This window comes from Opisthocomus hoazin, chromosome 12, assembly GCF_030867145.1.
Source record: "Opisthocomus hoazin isolate bOpiHoa1 chromosome 12, bOpiHoa1.hap1, whole genome shotgun sequence".
Lineage (NCBI taxonomy): Eukaryota > Metazoa > Chordata > Aves > Opisthocomiformes > Opisthocomidae > Opisthocomus > Opisthocomus hoazin.
In genome coordinates, this window is record NC_134425.1 from 30,134,055 (window position 1) to 30,152,102 (window position 18,048).

Genomic DNA, 18,048 nt, shown 5'->3' on the forward strand with positions numbered 1-18,048 from the left:
GAGGGAGCGTCGGGGGCCCCGAGCCCCGGAGCAGAGCGGCTCCCGGGACTGGCTGGGTGCGTGACTGAGTAAAGACCTGCGGTCCCTTTTGCCCTGGCGGCTGCGTTTGTGCTTGGTTTGCACGGGACGAGGGGCTGCGCCAGAGGCCAGGGGAGGAGGGGACGGGCTGTGGGGCTGGGGCGACGGCCCCCTGTTCCTGCCGGGGTCCAGCCGTGGGCCGGGGCCGGGGGAGCCCCAGGTGCGGGCAGCGGGGCTGATGGCGACGGCCCCTCCCTGTGCCGGTGGAGGGCCCGGTGCTGCCGTGGCGCGGGTGGCCGTGGAGGGGCCGGTGCTGCCGTGGCGCGGGTGGCCGTGGAGGGGCCGGTACGATCGCTGCTGCCACCCGGTGAGCAAAGTTCGGTACTGCGGCTCGGGTGGCGCCGTGTCCAAGGGCTCGCTGCTGCCACCCGGTGAGCAAAGTTCGGTACTGCGGCTCGGGCGGCGCCAATGCGCGGTGGCGCCGTGTCCAAGAGCTCGCTGCTGCCACCCGGTGAGCAAAGTTCGGTACTGCCGCTCGAGTGGCGCAGGTGCTTTGCGCGCTGGGAGGAGCCGTGCCCTGTGTGTCCGGCGCTGCAATAAGGAACGCCTGCCTGCTTGCTGAAGTGCCCAAAGGGCTTCAGAGAGTCTTTGTGTTTGCCCAATGACGGCATGGTGGGCTCCAGCCGTGGGCCGGGGCCGGAAGAGCCCCAGGTGCGGGCAGCGGGGCTGATGGCGACGGCCCCTCCCTCTGCCGGTAGAGGGCCCGGTGCTGCCGGGCCGGGCCCGATGCGAGCCGAAGGAGGAGCGGAGCCATAGCCGGGTTGCAGCTGCAGCGAGGGAGAAGGTGAGCGCGGGGTATGGGGGGGGGGGTTGGATGGAGCGGCGGGTCCCGGGGAAAAGCCCCCGGGAGGGCGGGGTCCGTGTCGAGGGCAAGGAGCGGCGGGGGTGCGGCGCCGTGTCGGAGCCGCGAGTCGGGGTCTGCTCGGAGCTGGAGCCGGCGCTGGGAGCCGCCCCCGCCCCCGCTGGCGCCGCCCCCGCCCCCGCTGGCGCCGCCCCCGCCCCCGCTGGCGCCGCCCCCGCCCCCGCTGGCGCCGCCCCCGCCCCCGCTGGCGCCGCCCCCGCCCCCGCTGGCGCCGCCCCCGCCCCCGCTGGCGCCGCCCCCGCCCCCGCTGGCGCCGCCCCCGCCCCCGCTGGCGCCGCCCCCGCCCCCGCTGGCGCCGCCCCCGCCCCCGCCGGCGCCGCCCCCGCCCCCGCCGGCGCCGCCCCCGCCCCCGCCCCCGCTGGCGCCGCCCCCGCCCCCGCTGGCGCCGCCCCCGCCCCCGCTGGCGCCGCCCCCGCCCCCGCTGGCGCCGCCCCCGCCCCCGCTGGCGCCGCCCCCGCCCCCGCTGGCGCCGCCCCCGCCCCCGCTGGCGCCGCCCCCGCCCCCGCTGGCGCCGCCCCCGCCCCCGCTGGCGCCGCCCCCGCCCCCGCTGGCGCCGCCCCCGCCCCCGCTGGCGCCGCCCCCGCCCCCGCTGGCGCCGCCCCCGCCGGCACCGCCCCCGGCCCCGCTGGCGCCGCCCCCTGGCCGCAACGCGGTACTGCAGCCCGGCGTTCGGCTCAGAGTGTGGCCCCTCCGGCGCGCCGTCGGCTCGTGGCGCATGCGCGGTGCGGCGGAGCAGCATGGCGGCGGGCTGGTGTTCGGTGCCGGGGCGGCGGGGGAGCAGAGAGGCCAGCGGTGAGGCGCGGGCTCCCCTCCAGCGGGTGCGGGGGTGCGTGGTGGCTGCTCGAGGGTGGTGGGACGGGAAGCTTGGAGCCGGCCGCTGCGGCAGGCTGCAGGAGGCGAGCCGGGTGCGGGCAGCCCCGGGGCCAGAGGCGGGAGGTGACGGAAGGGAATGGGAGAAGGAGGCGGGCACCCCCCCCCCCCCCCAGGTCGGCAGTGCTCCCCCGGCCCCGCTCGCCCCGCGCAGCCGCCCCCAGCTGCAGCACGTCCCCTGAAGCCTGTGTCCCGGAGCGCCCGGCCTCCCCCAAGGCCCGTGGTGCGGGCTGCCTCGGCCTCCCTGAACGCGGTCGCCGCTGCTTGTTTATGTGTGGCAGGGGCTGCGCTGAGGACGCGTTTGTCCGTTCGTGCCCTGGGGATGCCGTTGGCTGCGCCCGCTCCAGGCTTGTGTGGGCTGCGTGTGCCGGGCCTCGCTGTGCTGGCGGCGTGGGGGCGAAAAGGGAGAGGCGGAGCGCTGAGTGGCTGCGGACAGGAGGTGGCGCGGCTGAAGCTGGAGAGTCCCGAGAAGGCTGAAGAAGAAGAAGAAATGGAAGGCCAGCTGGCTGGCAGCTGCCTGGCGCTGCGGGTGAGGAAGGCTCCGTCTTGGTAGCCCGCAGCAGGCCAGGCCGCCAGCGTGCCCCGCAGGGTCTGTATGTGTCACCAGCAGCAGCATGGTCCGGTTGTGGAGCGCGCGAGCGCGGCTGCGTGCGTAGGGAGCCTTGTCTCGTAAGAGCTGCGAGACATGGACGTTTTCTCTTAGGTGGGGGACAGCCAAGCGACCGGAGTTACGGAAGAGGAATGGAGGAGAGCAGGACAGAGAAGCGTCTGAAGCGGCAGAGTCTCCCGGGAGCGCGGAGAGCGAGAGCCGCGGTGAGTGGCGGGCCCTCGGGGCCCTGTCGCCCCTCTTCTGTGTCCCGAGCCGTCCCCTGGATCCTTCTCTCTCCCACGCTGCTGTGATTTTTTTTTCTTTTTCTTTTTCCTTTTGTTTTCCTTTCCCTGTACCTCCCGTCTTCTGTCTGTGTTTGTGTTCTGCTCCCTCTCCCTCTTTTTCTCCCTTCAGAATTTCTCTAGCCGGCTCCCTGTCTCTCTTTCTCTGTCCTGCTGGCTGTCCGGTCGTTTCTTGCTGTACCTCCCTGTCCAGCCGGCTCTCTTTTTGCTCTCCCTTTTTGCCTTTCTCTCCTTCTCTGTCCTGCTTCGTGGCCCTTTCTTCTCTTTCTCTCCCTCTCTGTTCTCTAGCCCCTTGCTGGTTTGTTTTGGGGTTTCCCTGCACACACGCCCCCCGCCCCTTTCTTGGTCTCTTTGTCTAGATCTGACCCTTTCTTTGTTTCTCGGTCCCTTTTTTCCTGTTCACTGTCCTTTTTCTCTCTCTGTCTGTGTCCCCTGCGCTCCGTTGCCATCTTTATCTCTCCTTTCTTCTTCATCTCCTCCCCCTGCCCCCGTCTCTCTCTCCCTCTTTCGCGCTCACCGGCCCTACATTTTCGTGCTCCGTCTCTGCAAGGCTCCTCGTCCCTGTATTTCTTGATTTCTCTACCTCTCTGGCGTTTCCTTTCGACCCTTCTTTCTCTCTGAGCTCCTCGGTCTTCTCCCTTGTCTTATTTTCCTCTTCCTAGTGCTCTGCCCTGCTCCCCATCGCTTATTTTCTCTCTCCGTTTCTCTGCCCTGCTCCCCGTCCCTGTCTGTCTTTCTCCGTCCCCCTCTGCTGCTCCACAGCAGAGTTTTTCCTTTCTCCGGCTCTCTGACCCGCTCCCCGCCCACCCAGGTTGACCGTCCCAGGTTTTGTTCTGCGTCTCCATCCTGCCGCTGTCCTCATCTATCCTTTTGTGCCCTTCTCTTTCTGTCTCTTTTCGTGTGTCCCCGCTGCTTTTTTTCCCATCTCTGTCCAGCTCCCTGTCCCTTTCCTTTTTCCTCTTGCTGTCCTTTTGCCCTGCTTCCTCTTGCTGTTTTTTCTGCCTTTCTCTCTCTGCGCCATTCCCTCTCCCATCCTTTCTTTCTCGATCCCCCTGTGCAGCTCGCTGTCCCTTGTTTCCTTTCTCTCTTCCTCGGTATTTTTTTTCTTTCTCCATACCTCTCTCCCGCTGCCCGTCACGGTCGCATTTCTCCCCCCAACGCTGTCCTGCTCTGTCCCTTTTCTCTCTCTCTGTCGTTTTGTCCCGCTCCCTGTGTTTGTTTTTTAATTCCTCCCTCAGGGTCCCTCAGCCCGGTGCTGTTTTTTCCCTTCTCCGCCTCTGTCTCCTGCTGCCCAGCTGAGGCTTTTCCCCCTCCGTCTCTGTCCTGCTCCCCCGTCTCTTACTTGTGCCTGTCTTTCACTTTGTCCTGCCTCCTTGTCCCCTTTTTCTCTCTCAGTATCACCTTGTCCCGCTCCCTGTCCCTGTCTTTCTCTGACAATCTGTCCCGCTCCTTGTCCTTCTCTTTCCCTTTGCTGTTATTCCCCGTCCTTGTTCTGGCCTTTCTTCCTTCTCTTTCTGTCCTGCTGCCCCAGTGCCTCTTTTTCCACCGCTGTCCTGCTCCCTGGCCCTTGTTTCCTCTCGCCGTCCCTCTGTCCTGCTTCCTGTCCCCAGTTTTTCTGTCTCTCTTTCTCGATCCTGCTGCCTGTCCGGTCGTTTCTTGCTGTACCTGCCTGTGCAGCCGGCTCTCCCTTTTTGCCTTTCTCTCCTTCTCTTCCTGCTTCCCGGCCCGTTCTTGTCTTCCTCTCTGTCTGTCCTCTATCCCCTTGCTGGTTTGTGTTGGGGTTCCAACCCTGACCACCCACCCCCTTCTTCGTCTGACCCTTTCTTTGTTTCTTAGTACGTTTCTTCCTGTTGCCTGTCCTTTTTCTCTCTCTGTCAGTGTGTCCTGCACTGCGTGGGACGGTGGTGGGAGGCTGAAAAAGGGTGGGAAGCTGGGGGGGCGGAGTGGAGGCTGGAAAGAGGTAGGAGGTTGCAGAGGGGTGGGAAGCTGAATTAAGTAGAGGCCAGCAAAAAGGGAGTTCGGAGGCTATCGAGGGGTGGGAGGCGGGGGGGGGGGGGGGCGAGGAGGGGGGAGTAGAGGCCAGGAAAAAAAAGGAGGCCGGAAAGGGGTGGGAGGCTGCAGAGGGGTGGGAGGCCGGGGGCGAGAGTAGAGGCCAGAAAAAAGGGGAGGCCGGGGGGTGCGAGTAGAGGCCAGAAAGGCCCGTTTTTGTGGCTTCTTCCCTGTCTTTATCTCTCTTTCCTGCCTTGTTTACTCCTCTGATTCAAGTTCTCTCTCGATCCGTGTGTTCTGCTTCCCACTCATCATATTCTCTCTTTTTCTCTGTCCTGTTCCTGAGGCTTGTTGTCTAGGAAGCCACGTCTCGTATGAGCTCTAAGACAGCCACATGCATTTTCTCTCAGGTGGAGGAGAGCCAAACGATTGGAGTTGCGGAAGAAGAAGGGAAGAGAGAAGGGGAGAGAAACATCTGAAGTGTCAAAGTCTCCCGGCAGCACCGAGAGTGAGAGCTGCGGTGAGTCGTGGGCCCTCGGGGCCCTGTCACCCCTCTTGTGCATCCTGGGCCCTCCCCGGCTCCCTCTCTTTCCCCCACTGCTACGATTATTTTTTTTTTCTGCTCTTGTGTACCTTCTTTCTCCATCTGTCTCTGACTTGTCCCCATCTTTTAGGTCCTCCCTCTTTCTGCCCTGCAGCCCGTGGCATTTTTTTCCTTCTTCCCCTCTTTCTGTTCAGCTCCCGGTTACTAGTTTTGCTTTCCTCCTACTCTGTAGCCTGTCAGTACTTTTGCTGTCTTTGGTGCTCTCTGTCTGGCTCCTCGTCCCTTGATTCGAGGCCTTCCTTCTCGGCTCCGTAGCACGTCACAGATCTACTGCTTTCTCCATGTCTATTCTATTCTATTTCCTCATCTCTCTTTGTCCAGGTCCCTGCCGCTATTCTTTTTTCCTCTGTCATGCTGCAGGGTTTTTTTTTTGCATCTCCTTCCTGCTCCCCGTTCTTCATTTTCGGTCTGTGTCCTGCTCCCTCTTCTTCTTTCTGCTGCCGCTCTTGCTCTCTTGCTGCTGCTTCTTTCTCCATGTCTGTGGGACTGCCTGTCCCCGTCCTTCTCTCGCCGTCCCTTTCCCTGCTTGGTGCTTTCTCGTTCCACCGCCGCTGTCCAGCCACCTGTCACTTTTCTCCTCTCTTGTAGTGGCCTGCACCCTGCTCCTCATTTTTGGCAGCCTCTGCCGAGCAGCGCGTCTCTCCGGGAGGCGACGGACGGACTGTTCGCCGCTGGATCAACGGGCGCAGCTGCGGGAAGGAGTGCCGAGGTGTCGGAGGGGCAGAGGGAGCGTCGGGGGCCCCGAGCCCCGGAGCAGAGCGGCTCCCGGGACTGGCTGGGTGCGTGACTGAGTAAAGACCTGCGGTCCCTTTTGCCCTGGCGGCTGCGTTTGTGCTTGGTTTGCACGGGACGAGGGGCTGCGCCAGAGGCCAGGGGAGGAGGGGACGGGCTGTGGGGCTGGGGCGACGGCCCCCTGTTCCTGCCGGGGTCCAGCCGTGGGCCGGGGCCGGGGGAGCCCCAGGTGCGGGCAGCGGGGCTGATGGCGACGGCCCCTCCCTGTGCCGGTGGAGGGCCCGGTGCTGCCGTGGCGCGGGTGGCCGTGGAGGGGCCGGTGCTGCCGTGGCGCGGGTGGCCGTGGAGGGGCCGGTACGATCGCTGCTGCCACCCGGTGAGCAAAGTTCGGTACTGCGGCTCGGGTGGCGCCGTGTCCAAGGGCTCGCTGCTGCCACCCGGTGAGCAAAGTTCGGTACTGCGGCTCGGGCGGCGCCAATGCGCGGTGGCGCCGTGTCCAAGAGCTCGCTGCTGCCACCCGGTGAGCAAAGTTCGGTACTGCCGCTCGAGTGGCGCAGGTGCTTTGCGCGCTGGGAGGAGCCGTGCCCTGTGTGTCCGGCGCTGCAATAAGGAACGCCTGCCTGCTTGCTGAAGTGCCCAAAGGGCTTCAGAGAGTCTTTGTGTTTGCCCAATGACGGCATGGTGGGCTCCAGCCGTGGGCCGGGGCCGGAAGAGCTCCAGGTGCGGGCAGCGGGGCTGATGGCGACGGCCCCTCCCTCTGCCGGTAGAGGGCCCGGTGCTGCCGGGCCGGGCCCGATGCGAGCCGAAGGAGGAGCGGAGCCATAGCCGGGTTGCAGCTGCAGCGAGGGAGAAGGTGAGCGCGGGGTATGGGGGGGGGGGTTGGATGGAGCGGCGGGTCCCGGGGAAAAGCCCCCGGGAGGGCGGGGTCCGTGTCGAGGGCAAGGAGCGGCGGGGGTGCGGCGCCGTGTCGGAGCCGCGAGTCGGGGTCTGCTCGGAGCTGGAGCCGGCGCTGGGAGCCGCCCCCGCCCCCGCTGGCGCCGCCCCCGCCCCCGCTGGCGCCGCCCCCGCTGGCGCCGCCCCCGCCCCCGCTGGCGCCGCCCCCGCCCCCGCTGGCGCCGCCCCCGCTGGCGCCGCCCCCGCCCCCGCTGGCGCCGCCCCCGCCCCCGCTGGCGCCGCCCCCGCCCCCGCTGGCGCCGCCCCCGCCCCCGCTGGCGCCGCCCCCCGCCCCCGCTGGCGCCGCCCCCGCCCCCGCTGGCGCCGCCCCCGCCCCCGCTGGCGCCGCCCCCGCCCCCGCTGGCGCCGCCCCCGCCCCCGCTGGCGCCGCCCCCGCCCCCGCTGGCGCCGCCCCCGCCCCCGCTGGCGCCGCCCCCGCCCCCGCTGGCGCCGCCCCCGCCCCCGCTGGCGCCGCCCCCGCCCCCGCTGGCGCCGCCCCCGCCCCCGCCGGCGCCGCCCCCGCCCCCGCTGGCGCCGCCGGCGCCGCCCCCGCCCCCGCTGGCGCCGCCCCCGCCCCCGCTGGCGCCGCCCCCGCCCCCGCTGGCGCCGCCCCCGCCCCCGCTGGCGCCGCCCCCGCCCCCGCTGGCGCCGCCGGCGCCGCCCCCGCCGGCACCGCCCCCGCCCCTGCTGGCGCCGCCCCCGGCCCCGCTGGCGCCCCCCCCTGGCCGCAACGCGGTACTGCAGCCCGGCGTTCGGCTCAGAGTGTGGCCCCTCCGGCGCGCCGTCGGCTCGTGGCGCATGCGCGGTGCGGCGGAGCAGCATGGCGGCGGGCTGGTGTTCGGTGCCGGGGCGGCGGGGGAGCAGAGAGGCCAGCGGTGAGGCGCGGGCTCCCCTCCAGCGGGTGCGGGGGTGCGTGGTGGCTGCTCGAGGGTGGTGGGACGGGAAGCTTGGAGCCGGCCGCTGCGGCAGGCTGCAGGAGGCGAGCCGGGTGCGGGCAGCCCCGGGGCCAGAGGCGGGAGGTGACGGAAGGGAATGGGAGAAGGAGGCGGGCACCCCCCCCCCCCCCCCAAGTCGGCAGTGCTCCCCCGGCCCCGCTCGCCCCGCGCAGCCGCCCCCAGCTGCAGCACGTCCCCTGAAGCCTGTGTCCCGGAGCGCCCGGCCTCCCCCAAGGCCCGTGGTGCGGGCTGCCTCGGCCTCCCTGAACGCGGTCGCCGCTGCTTGTTTATGTGTGGCAGGGGCTGCGCTGAGGACGCGTTTGTCCGTTCGTGCCCTGGGGATGCCGTTGGCTGCGCCCGCTCCAGGCTTGTGTGGGCTGCGTGTGCCGGGCCTCGCTGTGCTGGCGGCGTGGGGGCGAAAAGGGAGAGGCGGAGCGCTGAGTGGCTGCGGACAGGAGGTGGCGCGGCTGAAGCTGGAGAGTCCCGAGAAGGCTGAAGAAGAAGAAGAAATGGAAGGCCAGCTGGCTGGCAGCTGCCTGGCGCTGCGGGTGAGGAAGGCTCCGTCTTGGTAGCCCGCAGCAGGCCAGGCCGCCAGCGTGCCCCGCAGGGTCTGTATGTGTCACCAGCAGCAGCATGGTCCGGTTGTGGAGCGCGCGAGCGCGGCTGCGTGCGTAGGGAGCCTTGTCTCGTAAGAGCTGCGAGACATGGACGTTTTGTCTTAGGTGGGGGACAGCCAAGCGACCGGAGTTACGGAAGAGGAATGGAGGAGAGCAGGAGAGAGAAGCGTCTGAAGCGGCAGAGTCTCCCGGGAGCGCGGAGAGCGAGAGCTGCGGTGAGTGGCGGGCCCTTGGGGCCCTGTCGCCCCTCTTCTGCGTCCCGGGCCCTCCCCTGGATCCTTCTCTCTCCCACGCTGCTGTGATTTTTTTTTTTTTTTTCTTTTTCCTTTTGTTTTCCTTTCCCTGTACCTCCCGTCTTCTGTCTGTGTTTGTGTTCTGCTCCCTCTCCCTCTTTTTCTCCCTTCAGAATTTCTCTAGCCGGCTCCCTGTCTCTCTTTCTCTGTCCTGCTGGCTGTCCGGTCGTTTCTTGCTGTACCTCCCTGTCCAGCCGGCTCTCTTTTTGCTCTCCCTTTTTGCCTTTCTCTCCTTCTCTGTCCTGCTTCGTGGCCCTTTCTTCTCTTTCTCTCCCTCTCTGTTCTCTAGCCCCTTGCTGGTTTGTTTTGGGGTTTCCCTGCACACACGCCCCCCGCCCCTTTCTTGGTCTCTTTGTCTAGATCTGACCCTTTCTTTGTTTCTCGGTCCCTTTTTTCCTGTTCACTGTCCTTTTTCTCTCTCTGTCTGTGTCCCCTGCGCTCCGTTGCCATCTTTATCTCTCCTTTCTTCTTCATCTCCTCCCCCTGCCCCCGTCTCTCTCTCCCTCTTTCGCGCTCACCGGCCCTACATTTTCGTGCTCCGTCTCTGCAAGGCTCCTCGTCCCTGTATTTCTTGATTTCTCTACCTCTCTGGCGTTTCCTTTCGACCCTTCTTTCTCTCTGAGCTCCTCGGTCTTCTCCCTTGTCTTATTTTCCTCTTCCTAGTGCTCTGCCCTGCTCCCCATCGCTTATTTTCTCTCTCCGTTTCTCTGCCCTGCTCCCCGTCCCTGTCTGTCTTTCTCCGTCCCCCTCTGCTGCTCCACAGCAGAGTTTTTCCTTTCTCCGGCTCTCTGACCCGCTCCCCGCCCACCCAGGTTGACCGTCCCAGGTTTTGTTCTGCGTCTCCATCCTGCCGCTGTCCTCATCTATCCTTTTGTGCCCTTCTCTTTCTGTCTCTTTTCGTGTGTCCCCGCTGCTTTTTTTCCCATCTCTGTCCAGCTCCCTGTCCCTTTCCTTTTTCCTCTTGCTGTCCTTTTGCCCTGCTTCCTCTTGCTGTTTTTTCTGCCTTTCTCTCTCTGCGCCATTCCCTCTCCCATCCTTTCTTTCTCGATCCCCCTGTGCAGCTCGCTGTCCCTTGTTTCCTTTCTCTCTTCCTCGGTATTTTTTTTCTTTCTCCATACCTCTCTCCCGCTGCCCGTCACGGTCGCATTTCTCCCCCCAACGCTGTCCTGCTCTGTCCCTTTTCTCTCTCTCTGTCGTTTTGTCCCGCTCCCTGTGTTTGTTTTTTAATTCCTCCCTCAGGGTCCCTCAGCCCGGTGCTGTTTTTTCCCTTCTCCGCCTCTGTCTCCTGCTGCCCAGCTGAGGCTTTTCCCCCTCCGTCTCTGTCCTGCTCCCCCGTCTCTTACTTGTGCCTGTCTTTCACTTTGTCCTGCCTCCTTGTCCCCTTTTTCTCTCTCAGTATCACCTTGTCCCGCTCCCTGTCCCTGTCTTTCTCTGACAATGTGTCCCGCTCCTTGTCCTTCTCTTTCCCTTTGCTGTTATTCCCCGTCCTTGTTCTGGCCTTTCTTCCTTCTCTTTCTGTCCTGCTGCCCCAGTGCCTCTTTTTCCACCGCTGTCCTGCTCCCTGGCCCTTGTTTCCTCTCGCCGTCCCTCTGTCCTGCTTCCTGTCCCCAGTTTTTCTGTCTCTCTTTCTCGATCCTGCTGCCTGTCCGGTCGTTTCTTGCTGTACCTGCCTGTGCAGCCGGCTCTCCCTTTTTGCCTTTCTCTCCTTCTCTTCCTGCTTCCCGGCCCGTTCTTGTCTTCCTCTCTGTCTGTCCTCTATCCCCTTGCTGGTTTGTGTTGGGGTTCCAACCCTGACCACCCACCCCCTTCTTCGTCTGACCCTTTCTTTGTTTCTTAGTACGTTTCTTCCTGTTGCCTGTCCTTTTTCTCTCTCTGTCAGTGTGTCCTGCACTGCGTGGGACGGTGGTGGGAGGCTGAAAAAGGGTGGGAAGCTGGGGGGGCGGAGTGGAGGCTGGAAAGAGGTAGGAGGTTGCAGAGGGGTGGGAAGCTGAATTAAGTAGAGGCCAGCAAAAAGGGAGTTCGGAGGCTATCGAGGGGTGGGAGGCGGGGGGGGGGGGGGGCGAGGAGGGGGGAGTAGAGGCCAGGAAAAAAAAGGAGGCCGGAAAGGGGTGGGAGGCTGCAGAGGGGTGGGAGGCCGGGGGCGAGAGTAGAGGCCAGAAAAAAGGGGAGGCCGGGGGGTGCGAGTAGAGGCCAGAAAGGCCCGTTTTTGTGGCTTCTTCCCTGTCTTTATCTCTCTTTCCTGCCTTGTTTACTCCTCTGATTCAAGTTCTCTCTCGATCCGTGTGTTCTGCTTCCCACTCATCATATTCTCTCTTTTTCTCTGTCCTGTTCCTGAGGCTTGTTGTCTAGGAAGCCACGTCTCGTATGAGCTCTAAGACAGCCACATGCATTTTCTCTCAGGTGGAGGAGAGCCAAACGATTGGAGTTGCGGAAGAAGAAGGGAAGAGAGAAGGGGAGAGAAACATCTGAAGTGTCAAAGTCTCCCGGCAGCACCGAGAGTGAGAGCTGCGGTGAGTCGTGGGCCCTCGGGGCCCTGTCACCCCTCTTGTGCATCCTGGGCCCTCCCCGGCTCCCTCTCTTTCCCCCACTGCTACGATTATTTTTTTTTTCTGCTCTTGTGTACCTTCTTTCTCCATCTGTCTCTGACTTGTCCCCATCTTTTAGGTCCTCCCTCTTTCTGCCCTGCAGCCCGTGGCATTTTTTTCCTTCTTCCCCTCTTTCTGTTCAGCTCCCGGTTACTAGTTTTGCTTTCCTCCTACTCTGTAGCCTGTCAGTACTTTTGCTGTCTTTGGTGCTCTCTGTCTGGCTCCTCGTCCCTTGATTCGAGGCCTTCCTTCTCGGCTCCGTAGCACGTCACAGATCTACTGCTTTCTCCATGTCTATTCTATTCTATTTCCTCATCTCTCTTTGTCCAGGTCCCTGCCGCTATTCTTTTTTCCTCTGTCATGCTGCAGGGTTTTTTTTTTGCATCTCCTTCCTGCTCCCCGTTCTTCATTTTCGGTCTGTGTCCTGCTCCCTCTTCTTCTTTCTGCTGCCGCTCTTGCTCTCTTGCTGCTGCTTCTTTCTCCATGTCTGTGGGACTGCCTGTCCCCGTCCTTCTCTCGCCGTCCCTTTCCCTGCTTGGTGCTTTCTCGTTCCACCGCCGCTGTCCAGCCACCTGTCACTTTTCTCCTCTCTTGTAGTGGCCTGCACCCTGCTCCTCATTTTTGGCAGCCTCTGCCGAGCAGCGCGTCTCTCCGGGAGGCGACGGACGGACTGTTCGCCGCTGGATCAACGGGCGCAGCTGCGGGAAGGAGTGCCGAGGTGTCGGAGGGGCAGAGGGAGCGTCGGGGGCCCCGAGCCCCGGAGCAGAGCGGCTCCCGGGACTGGCTGGGTGCGTGACTGAGTAAAGACCTGCGGTCCCTTTTGCCCTGGCGGCTGCGTTTGTGCTTGGTTTGCACGGGACGAGGGGCTGCGCCAGAGGCCAGGGGAGGAGGGGACGGGCTGTGGGGCTGGGGCGACGGCCCCCTGTTCCTGCCGGGGTCCAGCCGTGGGCCGGGGCCGGGGGAGCCCCAGGTGCGGGCAGCGGGGCTGATGGCGACGGCCCCTCCCTGTGCCGGTGGAGGGCCCGGTGCTGCCGTGGCGCGGGTGGCCGTGGAGGGGCCGGTGCTGCCGTGGCGCGGGTGGCCGTGGAGGGGCCGGTACGATCGCTGCTGCCACCCGGTGAGCAAAGTTCGGTACTGCGGCTCGGGCGGCGCCAATGCGCGGTGGCGCCGTGTCCAAGAGCTCGCTGCTGCCACCCGGTGAGCAAAGTTCGGTACTGCCGCTCGAGTGGCGCAGGTGCTTTGCGCGCTGGGAGGAGCCGTGCCCTGTGTGTCCGGCGCTGCAATAAGGAACGCCTGCCTGCTTGCTGAAGTGCCCAAAGGGCTTCAGAGAGTCTTTGTGTTTGCCCAATGACGGCATGGTGGGCTCCAGCCGTGGGCCGGGGCCGGAAGAGCTCCAGGTGCGGGCAGCGGGGCTGATGGCGACGGCCCCTCCCTCTGCCGGTAGAGGGCCCGGTGCTGCCGGGCCGGGCCCGATGCGAGCCGAAGGAGGAGCGGAGCCATAGCCGGGTTGCAGCTGCAGCGAGGGAGAAGGTGAGCGCGGGGTATGGGGGGGGGGGTTGGATGGAGCGGCGGGTCCCGGGGAAAAGCCCCCGGGAGGGCGGGGTCCGTGTCGAGGGCAAGGAGCGGCGGGGGTGCGGCGCCGTGTCGGAGCCGCGAGTCGGGGTCTGCTCGGAGCTGGAGCCGGCGCTGGGAGCCGCCCCCGCCCCCGCTGGCGCCGCCCCCGCCCCCGCTGGCGCCGCCCCCGCCCCCGCTGGCGCCGCCCCCGCCCCCGCTGGCGCCGCCCCCGCCCCCGCTGGCGCCGCCCCCGCCCCCGCTGGCGCCGCCCCCGCCCCCGCTGGCGCCGCCCCCGCCCCCGCTGGCGCCGCCCCCGCCCCCGCTGGCGCCGCCCCCGCCCCCGCTGGCGCCGCCGGCGCCCCCGCTGGCGCCGCCGGCGCCGCCCCCGCCGGCACCGCCCCCGCCCCTGCTGGCGCCGCCCCCGGCCCCGCTGGCGCCGCCCCCTGGCCGCAACGCGGTACTGCAGCCCGGCGTTCGGCTCAGAGTGTGGCCCCTCCGGCGCGCCGTCGGCTCGTGGCGCATGCGCGGTGCGGCGGAGCAGCATGGCGGCGGGCTGGTGTTCGGTGCCGGGGCGGCGGGGGAGCAGAGAGGCCAGCGGTGAGGCGCGGGCTCCCCTCCAGCGGGTGCGGGGGTGCGTGGTGGCTGCTCGAGGGTGGTGGGACGGGAAGCTTGGAGCCGGCCGCTGCGGCAGGCTGCAGGAGGCGAGCCGGGTGCGGGCAGCCCCGGGGCCAGAGGCGGGAGGTGACGGAAGGGAATGGGAGAAGGAGGCGGGCACCCCCCCCCCCCTCCAGGTCGGCAGTGCTCCCCCGGCCCCGCTCGCCCCGCGCAGCCGCCCCCAGCTGCAGCACGTCCCCTGAAGCCTGTGTCCCGGAGCGCCCGGCCTCCCCCAAGGCCCGTGGTGCGGGCTGCCTCGGCCTCCCTGAACGCGGTCGCCGCTGCTTGTTTATGTGTGGCAGGGGCTGCGCTGAGGACGCGTTTGTCCGTTCGTGCCCTGGGGATGCCGTTGGCTGCGCCCGCTCCAGGCTTGTGTGGGCTGCGTGTGCCGGGCCTCGCTGTGCTGGCGGCGTGGGGGCGAAAAGGGAGAGGCGGAGCGCTGAGTGGCTGCGGACAGGAGGTGGCGCGGCTGAAGCTGGAGAGTCCCGAGAAGGCTGAAGAAGAAGAAGAAATGGAAGGCCAGCTGGCTGGCAGCTGCCTGGCGCTGCGGGTGAGGAAGGCTCCGTCTTGGTAGCCCGCAGCAGGCCAGGCCGCCAGCGTGCCCCGCAGGGTCTGTATGTGTCACCAGCAGCAGCATGGTCCGGTTGTGGAGCGCGCGAGCGCGGCTGCGTGCGTAGGGAGCCTTGTCTCGTAAGAGCTGCGAGACATGGACGTTTTCTCTTAGGTGGGGGACAGCCAAGCGACCGGAGTTACGGAAGAGGAATGGAGGAGAGCAGGACAGAGAAGCGTCTGAAGCGGCAGAGTCTCCCGGGAGCGCGGAGAGCGAGAGCCGCGGTGAGTGGCGGGCCCTCGGGGCCCTGTCGCCCCTCTTCTGTGTCCCGAGCCGTCCCCTGGATCCTTCTCTCTCCCACGCTGCTGTGATTTTTTTTTCTTTTTCTTTTTCCTTTTGTTTTCCTTTCCCTGTACCTCCCGTCTTCTGTCTGTGTTTGTGTTCTGCTCCCTCTCCCTCTTTTTCTCCCTTCAGAATTTCTCTAGCCGGCTCCCTGTCTCTCTTTCTCTGTCCTGCTGGCTGTCCGGTCGTTTCTTGCTGTACCTCCCTGTCCAGCCGGCTCTCTTTTTGCTCTCCCTTTTTGCCTTTCTCTCCTTCTCTGTCCTGCTTCGTGGCCCTTTCTTCTCTTTCTCTCCCTCTCTGTTCTCTAGCCCCTTGCTGGTTTGTTTTGGGGTTTCCCTGCACACACGCCCCCCGCCCCTTTCTTGGTCTCTTTGTCTAGATCTGACCCTTTCTTTGTTTCTCGGTCCCTTTTTTCCTGTTCACTGTCCTTTTTCTCTCTCTGTCTGTGTCCCCTGCGCTCCGTTGCCATCTTTATCTCTCCTTTCTTCTTCATCTCCTCCCCCTGCCCCCGTCTCTCTCTCCCTCTTTCGCGCTCACCGGCCCTACATTTTCGTGCTCCGTCTCTGCAAGGCTCCTCGTCCCTGTATTTCTTGATTTCTCTACCTCTCTGGCGTTTCCTTTCGACCCTTCTTTCTCTCTGAGCTCCTCGGTCTTCTCCCTTGTCTTATTTTCCTCTTCCTAGTGCTCTGCCCTGCTCCCCATCGCTTATTTTCTCTCTCCGTTTCTCTGCCCTGCTCCCCGTCCCTGTCTGTCTTTCTCCGTCCCCCTCTGCTGCTCCACAGCAGAGTTTTTCCTTTCTCCGGCTCTCTGACCCGCTCCCCGCCCACCCAGGTTGACCGTCCCAGGTTTTGTTCTGCGTCTCCATCCTGCCGCTGTCCTCATCTATCCTTTTGTGCCCTTCTCTTTCTGTCTCTTTTCGTGTGTCCCCGCTGCTTTTTTTCCCATCTCTGTCCAGCTCCCTGTCCCTTTCCTTTTTCCTCTTGCTGTCCTTTTGCCCTGCTTCCTCTTGCTGTTTTTTCTGCCTTTCTCTCTCTGCGCCATTCCCTCTCCCATCCTTTCTTTCTCGATCCCCCTGTGCAGCTCGCTGTCCCTTGTTTCCTTTCTCTCTTCCTCGGTATTTTTTTTCTTTCTCCATACCTCTCTCCCGCTGCCCGTCACGGTCGCATTTCTCCCCCCAACGCTGTCCTGCTCTGTCCCTTTTCTCTCTCTCTGTCGTTTTGTCCCGCTCCCTGTGTTTGTTTTTTAATTCCTCCCTCAGGGTCCCTCAGCCCGGTGCTGTTTTTTCCCTTCTCCGCCTCTGTCTCCTGCTGCCCAGCTGAGGCTTTTCCCCCTCCGTCTCTGTCCTGCTCCCCCGTCTCTTACTTGTGCCTGTCTTTCACTTTGTCCTGCCTCCTTGTCCCCTTTTTCTCTCTCAGTATCACCTTGTCCCGCTCCCTGTCCCTGTCTTTCTCTGACAATCTGTCCCGCTCCTTGTCCTTCTCTTTCCCTTTGCTGTTATTCCCCGTCCTTGTTCTGGCCTTTCTTCCTTCTCTTTCTGTCCTGCTGCCCCAGTGCCTCTTTTTCCACCGCTGTCCTGCTCCCTGGCCCTTGTTTCCTCTCGCCGTCCCTCTGTCCTGCTTCCTGTCCCCAGTTTTTCTGTCTCTCTTTCTCGATCCTGCTGCCTGTCCGGTCGTTTCTTGCTGTACCTGCCTGTGCAGCCGGCTCTCCCTTTTTGCCTTTCTCTCCTTCTCTTCCTGCTTCCCGGCCCGTTCTTGTCTTCCTCTCTGTCTGTCCTCTATCCCCTTGCTGGTTTGTGTTGGGGTTCCAACCCTGACCACCCACCCCCTTCTTCGTCTGACCCTTTCTTTGTTTCTTAGTACGTTTCTTCCTGTTGCCTGTCCTTTTTCTCTCTCTGTCAGTGTGTCCTGCACTGCGTGGGACGGTGGTGGGAGGCTGAAAAAGGGTGGGAAGCTGGGGGGGCGGAGTGGAGGCTGGAAAGAGGTAGGAGGTTGCAGAGGGGTGGGAAGCTGAATTAAGTAGAGGCCAGCAAAAAGGGAGTTCGGAGGCTATCGAGGGGTGGGAGGCGGGGGGGGGGGGGGGCGAGGAGGGGGGAGTAGAGGCCAGGAAAAAAAAGGAGGCCGGAAAGGGGTGGGAGGCTGCAGAGGGGTGGGAGGCCGGGGGCGAGAGTAGAGGCCAGAAAAAAGGGGAGGCCGGGGGGTGCGAGTAGAGGCCAGAAAGGCCCGTTTTTGTGGCTTCTTCCCTGTCTTTATCTCTCTTTCCTGCCTTGTTTACTCCTCTGATTCAAGTTCTCTCTCGATCCGTGTGTTCTGCTTCCCACTCATCATATTCTCTCTTTTTCTCTGTCCTGTTCCTGAGGCTTGTTGTCTAGGAAGCCACGTCTCGTATGAGCTCTAAGACAGCCACATGCATTTTCTCTCAGGTGGAGGAGAGCCAAACGATTGGAGTTGCGGAAGAAGAAGGGAAGAGAGAAGGGGAGAGAAACATCTGAAGTGTCAAAGTCTCCCGGCAGCACCGAGAGTGAGAGCTGCGGTGAGTCGTGGGCCCTCGGGGCCCTGTCACCCCTCTTGTGCATCCTGGGCCCTCCCCGGCTCCCTCTCTTTCCCCCACTGCTACGATTATTTTTTTTTTCTGCTCTTGTGTACCTTCTTTCTCCATCTGTCTCTGACTTGTCCCCATCTTTTAGGTCCTCCCTCTTTCTGCCCTGCAGCCCGTGGCATTTTTTTCCTTCTTCCCCTCTTTCTGTTCAGCTCCCGGTTACTAGTTTTGCTTTCCTCCTACTCTGTAGCCTGTCAGTACTTTTGCTGTCTTTGGTGCTCTCTGTCTGGCTCCTCGTCCCTTGATTCGAGGCCTTCCTTCTCGGCTCCGTAGCACGTCACAGATCTACTGCTTTCTCCATGTCTATTCTATTCTATTTCCTCATCTCTCTTTGTCCAGGTCCCTGCCGCTATTCTTTTTTCCTCTGTCATGCTGCAGGGTTTTTTTTTTGCATCTCCTTCCTGCTCCCCGTTCTTCATTTTCGGTCTGTGTCCTGCTCCCTCTTCTTCTTTCTGCTGCCGCTCTTGCTCTCTTGCTGCTGCTTCTTTCTCCATGTCTGTGGGACTGCCTGTCCCCGTCCTTCTCTCGCCGTCCCTTTCCCTGCTTGGTGCTTTCTCGTTCCACCGCCGCTGTCCAGCCACCTGTCACTTTTCTCCTCTCTTGTAGTGGCCTGCACCCTGCTCCTCATTTTTGGCAGCCTCTGCCGAGCAGCGCGTCTCTCCGGGAGGCGACGGACGGACTGTTCGCCGCTGGATCAACGGGCGCAGCTGCGGGAAGGAGTGCCGAGGTGTCGGAGGGGCAGAGGGAGCGTCGGGGGCCCCGAGCCCCGGAGCAGAGCGGCTCCCGGGACTGGCTGGGTGCGTGACTGAGTAAAGACCTGCGGTCCCTTTTGCCCTGGCGGCTGCGTTTGTGCTTGGTTTGCACGGGACGAGGGGCTGCGCCAGAGGCCAGGGGAGGAGGGGACGGGCTGTGGGGCTGGGGCGACGGCCCCCTGTTCCTGCCGGGGTCCAGCCGTGGGCCGGGG

At 64.3% G+C, this 18,048-nt stretch overlaps 3 long non-coding RNA genes across 3 annotated transcripts; all 3 read left to right on the forward strand.

The window, feature by feature from the left end:
* Window positions 1-478: 478 nt before the first annotated feature.
* LOC142362919 (uncharacterized) lies at window positions 479-5,681 on the forward strand. The gene is made up of 3 exons (XR_012765382.1): window positions 479-862; window positions 2,514-2,623; window positions 5,101-5,681. It is a non-coding gene; the product is annotated as an uncharacterized LOC142362919 (long non-coding RNA).
* Window positions 5,682-6,490: 809 nt separating this feature from the next.
* Window positions 6,491-11,785, forward strand: LOC142362876 (uncharacterized). Its single transcript, XR_012765347.1, has 3 exons — window positions 6,491-6,879; window positions 8,617-8,726; window positions 11,205-11,785. It is a non-coding gene; the product is annotated as an uncharacterized LOC142362876 (long non-coding RNA).
* A 746-nt stretch (window positions 11,786-12,531) lies between these two features.
* On the forward strand, window positions 12,532-17,489 carry LOC142362879 (uncharacterized). Its single transcript, XR_012765349.1, has 3 exons — window positions 12,532-12,919; window positions 14,322-14,431; window positions 16,909-17,489. It is a non-coding gene; the product is annotated as an uncharacterized LOC142362879 (long non-coding RNA).
* The last annotated feature ends 559 nt before the right edge of the window (window positions 17,490-18,048 follow it).